General features: G+C 44.2%; 1 protein-coding gene across 1 annotated transcript in view; it reads left to right on the top strand.

The window, feature by feature from the left end:
- The window catches only part of mnd1 (meiotic nuclear divisions 1 homolog (S. cerevisiae)), a 173048-nt gene extending 159925 nt beyond the window's left edge, over positions 1-13123 (top strand). The window contains exon 9 of the transcript XR_012098672.1: positions 12989-13123. The gene's annotated coding sequence lies outside the window, so the exon portion shown is untranslated. The remainder of the gene's footprint in view (positions 1-12988) is intronic.
- The last annotated feature ends 1797 nt before the right edge of the window (positions 13124-14920 follow it).

Raw genomic sequence — 14920 nt, 5'->3', positions numbered from 1 at the left:
CCAATTTTTGATGATGCACCATCCTTTCAAGATGCATCACGACTTGGTATGGCAACTGTTCTGCCATGAACGCAAGAAATCCGAGAGTTGTGGACACAGCTCAGTACATCGTGGAAACTAACTTCCCCTCCACGGACTCGGTCTATACTGCTCACTTCCTTGGTAAAGCAGCCAGTATAATCTAAGACTCCAACCACCCTGGACCACATTCGGCGGAAGATAAAAGAACCTTAAAGCTCAAAGACAGCTTCTACCCAATTATTATAAGACTATTGAATGGTTCCTTACCACGATAAAACCATAAGACGTAGAAGCGGAATTAGGCCATTTGATGTGTTGAGTCTACTACACCATTCAATTCCACTGATCCATTTTCCCCTCCTCAGCCCCACTCCCTAGCCTTTGATGCCATGTCCAATCAAGAACCTATCAAGCTCTACTTTAAATACACCCAATGATCTGACCTGACTTCTGGAGCTACTTGTGGTAACAAATTCCACAAATTCACCACCCTCTGGCTAAAGAAATAACTCCGCATCTCTGTTTTAAATGGATGCCCCTCTATCCTGAGGCTGCGCTCTCTTGACCTAGACTCCCCCACCATGGGTACCATCCTTTCCACATCTACACTGCCTGGACCTTTTAATGTTCGAAAGGTTTCAATAAGATCCAGTCCTATCCTTCTAAATTCCAGAAAGTACAGACCTAGAGCCATCAAATGTTCCTTGTATGATAGCCATTTCATTCCCAGAATCACTCTAGACATGTGGAAATGAATGCCAATACCACATTTGCCTTCCTCACCACCAACTCAACCTGCAAGTTAACCTTTAGGTTGTTCTGCACAAAGACTTCCAAGTCCTTTTGCATCTGAAGAGACGGAGGAAGGGACTGTTGGCTCACAAATAGAGAAAGCTTGGAGACAGTGCGAGGAGAAGGATAGGCAGGTGATAGAGAAGCGATGCACTCAGACCGATGGTTTGAGATGTGTCTATTTTAATGCAAGAAGCATGAAAAAAGCTGATGAGCTTAGAGCGTGGATCAGAACTTGGAGCTATAATATTGTAGCCATTACAGAGACTTGGATGGTTCAAGGACAGGAATGGTTACTTAGAGTGCCAGGCTACAGATGTTTCAGAAAAGACAGGGAGGGAGGTAAAATAGGTGGGAGTGTGACACTTGATCAGAGATAGTGTTACATATGCAGAAAAGGAGGAAGTCATGAAGGGATTGTCTACTGAGTATCTGTGGGTGGAAGTTAGAAACAGGAAGGGGTTAATAGCTCTACTGCATGATTTTTATAGACCAGCCAATAGTATTAGGGTCATCGAGGAGCAGACAGGGAGACAGATTATGGAAAGGTGTAATAATAACAGGGTTGTCATGGTGGGAGATTTTAATTTCCCAAATATTGTTTGGCATCTCCCTAGAGCAAGGGGTTTAGATGGGGTGGAGTTTGTTAGGTGTGTTCAGGAAGGTTTCTTGACACAATATGTAGATAAGCCTACAAGAGGAGAGGCTGTACTTGATCTGGTATTGGGGAAATAAACCTGGTCAGGTGTCAGGTCTCTCAGTGGGAGAGCTTTTTGGAGATAGTGATCATAATTCTATCTCCTTTACCATAGCATTGTAGAGGGATAGGAACAGACAAGTTAAGGAATCATTTAACTGGAGTAGGGGGAAATATGAGGCTATCAGGCAGGAACTTGGAAGCATAAATTGAGAACAGATGTACCGCAGAAATGTGGCAAATGTTCGGGGATATTTGCTTTGAGTTCTGCATAGGTACGTTCCAATGAGACAGGGAAAGGATGGTACTGTACAGGAACCGTGGTGTACAAAGGCCGTTGTAAATCTAGTCAAGAAGAAAAGAAAAGCTTACAAAAGTTTCAAAAAGCTAGGTAATGATAGAGATCTAGAAGATTATAAGGGTAGCAGGAAGGAGCTTAAGAATGAAATTAGGAGAGCCAGAAGGGGCCATGAGAAGGCCTTGGCAAGCAGGATTAAGGAAAACCCCAAGGCATTCTACAAGTATGAGAAGAGCAATAGGATAAGATGTGAGAGAATAGGACCAAATAACTGTGACAGTGGAAAAGTGTGTATGGAACTGGAGGAGATGGCAGAGATACTTAATGAATACTTTGTATTCAATGCAGAAAAGGATCTTGGCAATTGTAGGGATGACTTACAGCGGATGGAAAAGCTTGAGCATATAGACAATAAGAAAGAGGATGTGCTGGAGCTTTTGGAAAGCATCGTTGGATAAGTCTCTGGGACCGGATGAGATGTACCCCAGACTACTATTGTAAGTGAGGGAGAAGATTTCTGAGCCTCTGGCAATGATCTTTGCATGGGGGTGGGTGGAGTTCCAGAGGATTGGAGGGTTGCAGATGTTGTTCACTTATTCAAGAAAGGGAGTAGAGATAGCTCAGGAAATTATAAACCAGTGAGTCCTACTTCAGTGGTGACTAAGTGGATGGAAAAGATCCTGAGAGGCAGGATTTATAAACATTCGGAGAGGCATAACATGATTAGGAATAATCAGCATGGATTTGTGAAAGGCAAGTCATGCCTTACATAGAACGTAGAATAGTACAGCACATTACAGACTCTTTGGCCCACAATGTTGTGCCGACCCTCAAACCTGCTTCCCATATAACCCCCCCCCCCACCTTAAATTCCTCCATATACTTGTCTAGTAGTCTCTTAAACTTCACTAGTGTATCTGCCTCCACCACTGACCCAGGCAGTGCACTCCACGTACCAACCACTCTCTGAGTAAAAAACCTTCCTCTAATATCCCCCTTGAACTTCCCTCCCCTTACCTTAAAGCCATGTCCTCTTGTACGGAGCAGTGGTGCCCTGGGGAAGAGGCGCTGGCTATCCACTCTATCTATTCCTCTTAATATCTTGTACACCTCTATCATGTCTCCTCTCATCCTCCTCCTCTCTAAAGAGTAAATCCCTAGCTCCCTTAATCTCTGATCATAATCCACACTCTCTAAACCAGGCAGCATCCTGGTAAATCTCCTCTGTACCCTTTCCAATGCTTCCACATCCTTCCTATAGTGAGGCGACCAGAACTGGACACAGTACTCCAAGTGTGGCCTAACCAGAGTTTTATAGAGCTGCATCATTACATCACGATTCTTAAACTCTATCCCTCGTCATATGAAAGCTAACACTCCATAAGCTTTCTTAACTACCCTATCTACCCGTGAGGCAACTTTCAGGGATCTGTGGACATGTACCCCCAGATCACTTTGCTCCTCCACACTACCAAGTATCCTGCCATTTATGTTGTACTCTGCCTTGGAGTTTGTCCTTCCAAAGTGTACCACACTTCTCTGGGTTGAACTCCATCTGCCACTTCTCAGCCCACTTCTGCATCCTATCAATGTCTCTCTGCAATCTTCAACAATCCTCTACACTATCTACAACACCACCAACCTTTGTGTTTTCTGCAAACTTGCCAACCCACCCTTCTACCCCCACACCCAGGTCGTTAATAAAAATCACGAAAAGTAGAGGTCCCAGAACAGGTCCTTGTGGGACACCACTAGTCACAACCCTCCAATCTGAATGTACTCCCTCCACCATGACCCTCTGCCTTCTGCAGGAAAGCCAATTCTGAATCCACCTGGCCAAACTTTCCTGGATCCCATGCCTTCTGACTTTCTGAATAAGCCTACCGTGTGGAACCTTGTCAAATGCCTTACTAAAATTCATGTAGATCACATCCACAGCACTACCCTCATCTATATGCCTGGTCACCTCCTCAAAGAACTCTATCAGGCTTGTTAGACACGATCTGCCTTTCACAAAGTCATGCTGACTGTCCCTGATCAGACCATGATTCTCTAAATGCCCATAGATCCTATCTCTAAGAATCTTTTCCAACAGCTTTCCCACCACAGACGTAAGGCTCACTGGTCTATAATTAGCTGGACTATCCCTACTACCTTTTTTGAACAAAGGGACAACATTCGCCTCCCTCCAATCCTCCGGTACCATTCCCGTGGACAACGAGGACATAAAGATCCTAGCCGGAGGTTCAGCAATCTCTTCCCTTGCCTCGTGGAGCAGGCTGGGGAATATTCCGTCAGGCCCCGGGGACTTATCCGTCCTAGTGTACTTTAACAACTCCAACACCTCCTCTCCCTTAATATCAACATGCTCCAGAACCTGCAACCTCACTCATATTGTCCTCACCATCATCAAGTTCCCTCTCAGTGGTGAATTCATTGAGGACCTCGCTCACTTCTACAGCCTGCAGGCACATCTTCCCACTTTTATCTCTAATCGGTCCTGCCTTCACTCCTGTCATCCTTTTGTTCTTCATATAATTTAAGAATGCCTTGGGGTTTTCCTTTACCCTACTCGCCAAGGCCTTCTCATGCCCCCTTCTTGCTCTTCTCAGCCCCTTCTTAAGCTCCTTTCTTGCTACCCTGTATTCCTCAATAGACCCATTTGATCCTTGCCTCCTAACCCTCGTGTATGCTGCCTTCTTCCACCTGACTAGATTTTCCACCTCACTTGTCACCCTACCATTCTTTATCTTCCTCACCAGGACAAATTTATCCCTAACATCCTGCAAGAGATCCTTAAACAACGACCACATGTCCATAGTACATTTCCCCGCAAAATCATAATCCCAATTCGCACCCACAAGTTCTAGCCTTATAGCCTCATAATTTGCCCTTCCCCAATTAAAAATTCTCCTGTCCTCTCTGATTCTATCCTTTTCCATGATAATGCTAAAGACCATGGAGCGGTGGTCACTGTCCCCCAGATGCTCACCCATTGAGAGATCTGTGACCTGACCCAGTTCGTTACCTAATACTAGATCTAGTATGGCATTCCCCCTAGTCGGCTTGTCAACATACTGTGACAGAAATCCGTCCTGGACACACTTAACAAACTCTGCCCCATCCAAACCCTTGGAACTAATGAGGTGCCAATCAATATTAGGGCTGTTAAAGTCACCCATGATAACAACCCTGTTATTTTTGCACCTTTCCAAAATCTGCCTCCCAATCTGCTCCTCAGTATCTCTGCTGCTACCGGGGGGCCTGTAGAATACCCCCATTAGAGTAACTGCTCCGTTCCTATTCCTGACTTCTACCCATACTGACTCAAAAGATGATCCTGCTACATTACCCACCCTTTCTGCAGCTGTAATAGTATTCCTGACCAGTAATGCCACCCCTCCTCCCCTTTTCCCCCCTCTCTATCCCTTTTAAAGCACTGAAATCCAGGAATATTGAGAATCCATTCCTGCCCTGGTGCCAGCCAAGTCTCTGTAATGGCCAATACATCATAATTCCATGTATGTATCCAAGCTCTCAGTTCATCACCTTTGTTCCTGATGCTTCTTGCATTGAAGTACACGCACTTTAGCCCTTCTACCTTACTACCCTTACACCCTTTATTCAAAGACTTTATTTGTTTATAACTTCCTAAGTTTTACAAACTTCTCCAACCTCTCCTGACCCCCACCACCCGCCATCTTTTACCTCCTTTTCTATCTTTTCCTGAATATCGAAGCCTTGGGACATTATGCACCCATTCCTGCCCCTGTCTCAAACAAGTCTGTGTAATGGCCACATCATCATAATTCCATGTACTGATCCATGTTAATCACTTTTACTCCTAGTACTCACCATTAAAATACACATATTTTAAACTGTACATCCTGTCATATCTGTTACAGTTTTTCCTGGCTCTGGCATCTACCATCCTCTCCGTCCCTCCACTTTTTATCTTGGTGCTCTGGTTCCCATCTCCTTGCCAAACTAGTGTAAACACTCTGAATACCACCAAGCAAACCTCCTGGTCAGGATATTGATTCCTTTTTAGTTTTGGTGCAACCCATCCCACTTGTACAGCTTGCCCTGACCCCAGAAGAGGTTGCAATGATCCAAGAACCTGAAACCCTGCCCCCTGCACCAATTCCTCTGCCACTCATTCATCTGTACTATCACCCTACTCCTGACCTAACTAGCTCGTACTGGGAGTCATCCAGATATTGCTACCTTGGAGGTCCTGCTCTTCGGCCTCTTACTTAACTTCCTATACTTACGGTGCAGGAACTCTTCCCCCTTTCTACCTGTGTCAATGGTACCAATGTGCACAATGACCTCAGGCTGCTTACCCTCCCTCTTGAGAATATTCTGCAGCCACTTTGAGACATTCTGGATCTGAGCACCTGGGAGGCAATACACCTAGTGTTTCTTTCATAGCCATGTAATCTGTCTGTCCTCCTATCGAGTCTCCTATCACTATTGCTCTGCCTGACTTTATCCTTCCTTGCTGAGCCTCAGAGCTGGGCACAGTGCCACTGGCCTGGCTCCTGCTTCTCTCCCCCAGCAGTATTCAAAGGGGAATGGCTCCAGGGGAACCTTGCTATCACTGTACTCAACTTACTTCTCCTGGTTGTCACTATATTCTATCTGAAGCCTGCATCCTGGGTAAAAGTTTCATCTCTGAGGTTTTCAGCCTCCCGGATGCTCCTGAGTACATACAGCTCTGTCTCCAATTCCTTGACTGTGGAGAGTCAGGAGCTGAATTTGGTGCACTTCCCACAGTTGTAGTAATTAGGGAATCTGTTGGGTACCCTGAAATCTCACATCTTACAGCAGGTGCAGTCCACTGTCATAACTATCAAATGCCTTCACAGAATTGAGGATTAAGGATTTACAAACAAAAAAACTCACTTGCTCTTACCTGTGCATTAAAGTTTTATACTCTCTTCCTCAGCCTCAGATGTGGACTTGTCAAAGCAACTGTTCCCATTAACTCTGTTTCCCCTCAAGTTCCCCTTAAACTTTTCAGCTTTTATCCTTAATCCCTGACCTTGAGTTGTTGTCCCATCCAACCTTAGTGCAATAAGCCAGTTTGTATTTACCCTATCTCTACCCCTCATAATTCTGTTCTCCTCTATCAAATCTTCCACCTTCCAAGGAATGAAGTCCTAACCTATTCAATCTTTCCATATAACTCAGGTCCTTCAGACCCGGCAACATCCTTGTAAATTTTCTCTTGCACTCTTTCAATCTTATTTACAACTTTCCTGTAGATAGGAGACCAAAACTGCACACAATGCTCCAAACTAGGCCTCACCAATGTCTTGTACAATGTCAACATAACATCCCATCTCTGTACTCAATACTTGGATTTTTGAAGGTTAAAGTGCCAAAAGCTTTCTTTATGTTGAAAGTGGCATCACAGGTAGATAGGTTCGTACAATATTATGGACCTGTATCCCCAGGTCCCTTTTTTCTACCACACTCCTCAGTGCCCTAACATTCACTGTGTAAGGCCTATCCTGGCTGGTCCTACCGAAGTGCAACACTTTGCACTTGTCTGCATTATATTCTATCTGCCATTTTTCCAACTGGTCCAGATCCTGCTGCAAGCTCTGATAGTCTTCCTTGCTGTCCACTGTGCACCCAGTCTTGGTGCCATCCACAAATTTGTTGATCCAGTTAAGCACATTATCATCCAGACTGTTGATATAGATGACAAACAACAACGGACCCAGCACCGATCCCTGCAGCACTCCACTAGTCACAGGCCTCCAGTCGGAGAGACAACCATATCATTCTCTGGCTTTTGCCGCAAAACCAATATCTAATCCAATTTACTACCTCATCCAATTTACCACATCATCCTGAATGGCACTTGACTGAATCTTCTTTCTCTGGCAGACAGAGCGTAGGTGTTTTGCTTTCACCCCATCCTCCCGCCACCCCACTAGGGATAGGGTTCCCCTTGTCCTCACCTACCACCCCACCAGCCTCCGGGTCCAACATATAATTCTCCGTAACTTACACCACCTCCAACGGGATCCCACTACCAAGCACATCTTTTCCTCCCCCGCTCTTTCTGCTTTCCGCAGGGATCACTCCCTACACGACCCCCTTGTCCATTCATCTCCCCCATCCCTTCCCACCGATCTCCCTCCTGGCACTTATCCTTGTAAGCGGAACAAGTGCTCTACCTGCCCTTACACTTCCTCCCTCACCACGATTCAGAGCCCCAGACAGTCCTTCCAGGTGAGGCGACACTTCACCTGTGAGTCAGCTGGTATGGTATACTGCGTCTGGTGCTCCCCATGTGGCCTTTTATATACCTGTGAGACCCGACACAGACTGGGGGACTGTTTCCCTGAACACCGATGCTCTGTCCACCAGAGAAAGCAGGATCTCCCAGTGGCCACATATTTTAATTCCCCCACATCCCATTCCCATTCTGATATGTCTATCGATGGCCTCCTCTATTGTCAAGGTGAAGCCCCACTCAGGTTGGAGGAACAACACCTTATTCTAGGTAGCCTCCAACCTGATGGCATGAACATTGATTTCTCTAACTTCCGCTAATGCCCCCTTCCCTTCTTACCCCATCCCTTATTTATTTGTTTATTTATTTCCTTTTTTCCTTCTTTTCTCTCTTTTTTCTCTTTCTGTCCCTCTCACAATCACTCCTTGCCTGCTCTCCATCTCCCTCAGGTGCTCCCCCCCCCCCCCTCCTTTCTTTCTCCCTCGGCCTCCCGTCCCATGATCCTTTCCCTTCTCCAGCTCTGTGTCCCTTTTCCCTATCAACTTTCCGGCTCTTAGCTTCATTCCACCCCCTCCTGCCTTCTCCTATCATTTTGGATCTCCCCCTCCCCCTTTCAAATCTCTTACTATCTCTTTCAGTTAGTCCTGACGAAGGGTCTCGGCCCAAAACGTCGACTGTACTTCTTCTTATAGATGCGGCCTGGCCTGCTGCATTCCACCAGCATTTTGTGTATGTTACTTGAATTTCCAGCATCTGCAGATTCCTTGTGTTTGCGAAGAATAGGAAGGTTTTGTTATGGTTGTACACTGTGTAGTTGATACCGCAACTGAATATTATGCAAAAATAGCAGTGGATGGGGTAATTCCTCAGAAGAACAGGCTGGTCTGGTTTATGGCGCTAAGGAGAATGAGAAGTGGCTTTATGTGACAGATCAATTTGGCAATGCTAATTCTCCTGCTAACCTTGCCCCTTTGCCCGGTTAATCACTCCTCCTTGTTCTGTCCCTGGTCTGGTTTCTCCGGTAGTTCACACACTTTGCTTTCCCATTCTGCAGTTCTTGGGAGTTCACTATTTACACACCCCAACAGTAAATCAGTTGCTAGCTTGGCTAATCAAAACAAGCCCTTCAGTTAATGTGCTCAACTGGTTTATAACTCATAACAATAAGGATTCTGGACACGGGCATTCCAAACATACTCATTTATTTCCACTCACGCTGTTACATTGGTTTGTTGACAGCAGAATGGCCCCAAAAGTGCCTGAGTTTGTGGGAGCAGGCACACCACAGCCTGCACATGCAGATTTAAACCCTCAGCTTTGCTTTGCTGAGAAGTGTGGAGGTTGGATTTGACGGTTGGTGAATAGTTATATTGAAAAGCTGATGGCGATGTGTTGTGGAGAAAGCCTCTATAATTGTGTAGATTTTTGTACATGTATGTTTTCATTTGTCTATTTGTAAATACTTTTTATCTTCACAATTTTCAGGCAGCTTTTGCTTTTTATCAGCTGGCACTAAATAAAACCCCTGCATTAACGTGCTGTTGGAGCCTACCATCTGTTGTTTTCAACTGGTGGCCCTCATCAGGCACACTTACCCACGCCTGATAGTGAGGTGTGGCAGCTTATTCAAACATACACTAAGCAGGCATGACAGGGTAGATGTTGAGATGCTTTCATTAGTGGCAGAGCTGTAGAAAAGGGAACAGAATTACAAAATAAGGGGTCAGTCATTTAAAACTGAGGGGTGTAGGATTTTCTTAGTTCATATGGGAGTGAAATGCTGGAATTTTCTGCCGAAGGAGATGGAGAAGGCCCGGTCATTAGATATATTTAAGGAAGAGAGAGATGACTCTCAGAAAAATGAAGGAGCTGTGTGTTACAGGGAATTGGCACAGTAGAATCAACCCAGTATAGATCAACCATGGACATATTGAATAGTGGTGCAGGCTTTGGGACAGTCCTGCTGAAGGGTCTCAGCCCGAAACGTCGACTGTACTTTTTTTCCATAGATGCTGCCCGGCCTGCTGAGTTCCTCCAGCATTTTCAGTGTGTTGCTTCTATCTTCTTGTGTTCTTGACAGAGTTTTGAACAAGTACAGTACTGAACAGGAACATTCCCTTTGACCTTTGTGCTGATCATGGTACCAATTTAAATATGTTTGTCTACCTTATCTATAATACCTCAAATCCCTGTCTGTTCATGTGACAGATTCAACATTGTTATCTGTTTCTGCCACCTTGTTGAGCTGCATACCATTATATTTTTAAAAAAACTTGCAACAAAGCTTTCAGTCATGCATCTGATAAATTGCATATGCTATAGGTACAAGAAAAAGTTACAAATTGTGTTAAAAATGTATTTAACAGCAGGAAGAAAGGAGTATTGGTTGATAGGATGATTAGTGGTAGCCTACACAGAGACTGGTTGCAAACAGAATACAAAGTAGGTTTTAAAAGGCCTTTTTCAGGTCTGTCAGATGAAACAAATATGTCATGAAATGAGGTACTTTTACTCTGCATAACCATTGAAATTAGAACATAGAATGCAGAAGAGTACAGCACAGGAACAGGCCATTGGGCCCACAATATTGTGCTGAACCAGTTAAACAGCAAATCAAAAACACTCTAACACTAATCCATCCTACCTACACCATATCCGTATCCCTCCATCTTCCTTACACCCATGTACCTATCCAAATGTCTCTTAAAAGCCTCCAGTGTATTTGCCTCTACTACCATATCAGGCAGTGGATCTAAAATTTTACCCCGCGCATCCCCTTAGGACTTGCCTCTCACCTTCAATGCATGCTCCTTGGTATTAGAGATTTCAACCCTGGGAAACACATACTCTCTGTCCACTCTATCTATGCCTCTCATAATCTTGTAAAACTCTATCAGATCTCCCCTCAGCCTTCAGCACTCAGGAGAAAACAACCCAAGTTTATTCAGCCTCTCATGATAGCATATGCCTCTAAACCAGGCAGCATCCTGCTAAATCTCTTCTGCACCACATACATGCCGGAGTTTGTCATTGAAACATCAGTTAAAATCAACAGCTGGACACAGCAGGAAGCCTGAGAAGAGTTTATGCATCATAAATTCATAGTAGGAATGCACTAGATCCTTTCTCTCTTATGCGCTCTCTCCAAAGGCTCAACATCCTTCCTATAGTGGGGCGACCAGAACTGTATGCAATACTCCAAATGTGGCCAAACCAGAGTTTTATAAAATTGCAACATAACCTCTTGACTTTTGAACTCAATGCCTCAGCTAATAAAAACAAACATTCCATAAGCCTTCTTAACCACCTTATCGACCTGTGTAGCCACTTTCAAGGAACCAAGATCTCTCATCTCAGCAAGATGCAACATCTCACATATATCTGGATTAAACTCTATCTGCCCTTTCTCTGTCCATATCTGCAACTGTATTCTTACCCAGTCTTCTACACTATCCACAACTCCTCCAATCCTGGTATCATCCACAAACTTACTAACCCACCCATCTACATTTTCACCCAGGTCATTTATATATATCACAAACAGCAGAGGTCCCAGCACAGATCCCTGTGGAACGCCAGTAATTACAGACCTCCAACTCAATTGAGTCCCTTCAACCACTACCCTTTGTCGTCTATGCACAAACCAGTTGTGAATCCAAACAGCCAATTTTCCATAGACCTTATTCATCCTAATCTTCTGGATTAGCTTCCCATTAGGGACATTGTCAAACACCTTACTAGAACCTATGTACACAACATTCACTGCTCTACTTTCATCAGTCTCTCTCGGTCACCTTGTCAAAATATTCAATCAAGTTGGTAAGACACTACCTTCTCTGCACAAAGCCAAGCTAGCTCTTCCTAGTTAGGCCATAGATTTCCAAATCCTCAAATATCTATCTCTAAGAATTTTCTACAGCAATTTCCCTACAATTGACATGTGTCTCACCAGCCTATAGTTCCCAGGATTTTCCCTTCTTAAATGGAGGTACAACATTAGCCACTCACCCATGCTCTGGGACCTTGCCTTTGCCTAGAGAGGGCGCAAAGATACTGGTCAAGCCCCCAGCCATCTAGTCTCTTACCTCCTTATATAACCTGGGGTAAATCCCATCAGGATCTGGCAATTTATCCACTTTAATACTCATTAGGAGGCCCAATACTTTCTCCACCTTGACCTCTAAAACCCTAACATATTTATACACTCAGTACTGATCTCCTGGTCCTCCATATCTGTTTTCTTAGTAAATACTGAAGCAAAGTACTCATTAAGTACCTTACTCACATTCTCCACATCCAAACAAATGTTCCTCCTTTTATCCTTGAGTGGTCCCGCCCTCTCCCTAGTTATTCTTTTACTCTTGATGTATGTATAGAATGCCTTGGGATTCACCTTAATCCTACTTGCCAAGGACTTTTCATGCCCCTCCTGACTTTCCTAATACCATTCTTTAGTTCTTTTCTGGCTTCTTTATACTCAAATGTTTTGTTTGATTCTAACCTGCAGCTTTACATACTTTTCCTTTTCCTGCTTGACTAAATTTATCACCTCTCTGAACATCCAAGGTTCTCTTATCTTTCCATCCACCTCCTTCCTTCCAACAGGAACATACCTTTCATGTACTCTGTGCAATTGATCTTTAAACACCCTCCACATATCTGATGTGGACTTGTCAGGGAAATGGTGTTCCCAATTAACGCTTCTTAGTTCCTGCGTAATGCCCTTGTAATTTGCCCTAGACCAATTTAAGACTCTTCCTGAAAGACTATATTTATTTCTATCTCTAACTATCCTGACAGTGGAGGAGTTTATATTGGCTGTAACCTTTGTGGATATGAATATTGAAAATGATATGTTCAAGAACTTTATAAAACACTGTTATTGACCATTGGACAATAATTATTCAAAAAAATCTCTGCATTTCAGACACCACTGAATGAGAAAGATGAGAAAGTTGCTTGTTCTGTGTATATGCAGCTTTCTCAGAAGATGACAATGGGAAGTAGAGAAAAAGCAAGTGATGGGAAACCACGGTTAAGCAAAAGACAAAGTAATTTCTGAAAATGGAGTAAGTTTTATTGTCAGAGTAAGGGAACTAGAAAAGTCAGGAGGGGCCGAAGTGGGAGAAACCGATGGAAGGAATGAAGATCTTTATCTGGAGTGGTTTGGAGGAGCGTGAGTTTTGTTTTATAATGTTGGAGTTGGCCCTCCCCAAACTCAGGGCCTTTATTTCTGGACAATAATGATCTCTTTCAGTAATTACATGGAATCTTGCAGGGTTATGGTCACTATCCTACAGTACTGTGCATTTATAGGGGATTTTCTGCCTCACAGATCCAGTCACCAAGTTTCATCTGTCAGATGCTGCTTTTGACTAGTTTGTATGTTCTTCCTGTGACCATGTGGGTTTCCTCCCACATCCTGAAGATGTGTGTGAGAGGATAATTATCTTTAAAAATGAGTGATAGAATGAAAGGGGACTAAAAATTGGATAGGTATATGGACAGGAAGGGAACGGAGGGTTATGGGCTGAGTGCAGGTCGGTGGGACTAGGTGAGAGTAAGCGTTTGGCACGGACTAGAAGGGCTGAGATGGCCTGGTGAATCAATTAAAAGAGCAATTAGTGAGAAGATGGTTTTGTTTCATAAACCAACATAGATTTGATGAGCTATACGGCTTCCTTCTATGTTGTGAGGAAATAAGAAAATATTTCCAAAATGTTCTGCTAGCATAGAACATAGAATAGTATAGCACATTACAGGCCCTTCGGCCCACAGTGTTGTGCCAACCCTCAAACCCTGCCTCCCATTTAACCCCCCACCTTAAATTCCTCCATATACCTGTCTAGTAATCTCTTAAACTTCACTTGTGTATCTGCCTCCACCACTGACTCAGGCAGTGCATTCCACGCACCAACCACTCTCTGAGTAAAAAACCTTCCTCTAATATCCCCTTTGAACTTCCCTCCCCTTACCTTAAAGTCATGTCCTCTTGTACGGAGCAGTGGTGCCCTGGGGAAGAGGCGTTGGTTGTCCACTCTGTCTATTCCTCTTAATATCTTGTACACCTCTATCATGTCTCCTCTCATCCTCCTCCTCTCCAAAGAGTAAAGCCCTAGCTCCCTTAATCTCTGATCATAATCCACACTCTCTAAACCAGGCAGCATCCTGGTAAATCTCCTCTGTACCCTTTCCAATGCTTCCACATCCTTCCTATAGTGAGGCGACCAGAACTGGACACAGTACTCCAAGTGTGGCCTAACCAGAGTTTTATAGAGCTGCATCATTACATCGCGTCTCTTAAACTCTGTCCCCCGACTTATGAAAGCTAACACCCCATAAGCTTTCTTAACTACCCTATCTACCTGTGAGGCAACTTTCAGGGATCTGTGGACATGTACCCCCAGATCCCTCTGCTCCTCCACACTACCAAGTATCCTGCCATTTATGTTGTACTCTGCCTTGGAGTTTGTCCTTCCAGAGTGTACTACCTCACACTTCAGATGGTTGAACTCCATCTGCCAGTGCTCAGCCCACTTCTGCATCCTATCAATGTCTCTCTGCAATCTTCAACAATCCTCTACACTAGCAGTGATAGGATTGGGCCGAGCCAGCATGGATTTACCAAGGGTAAATCATGCTTGACTAATCTATTGGAGTTTTTCGAGGATGTAACCAGGAAGTTAGACAAGGGAGATCCAGTGGATGTAGTGTACCTTGATTTTCAGAAGGCATTTGATAAGGTCCCACATAGGAGATTGGTGGGTAAAATCAAAGCTCATGGCATTGGGGGGGGAAGACATTGACATGGATAGAAAACTGGTTGGTAGATAGAAAGCAAAGGGTAGCGGTGAATGGG

Source organism: Hemitrygon akajei, chromosome 4, assembly GCF_048418815.1.
Source record: "Hemitrygon akajei chromosome 4, sHemAka1.3, whole genome shotgun sequence".
Lineage (NCBI taxonomy): Eukaryota > Metazoa > Chordata > Chondrichthyes > Myliobatiformes > Dasyatidae > Hemitrygon > Hemitrygon akajei.
Note: the sequence above shows the minus strand (reverse complement) of the source record. Positions and strands in the feature narration are given on the sequence as shown.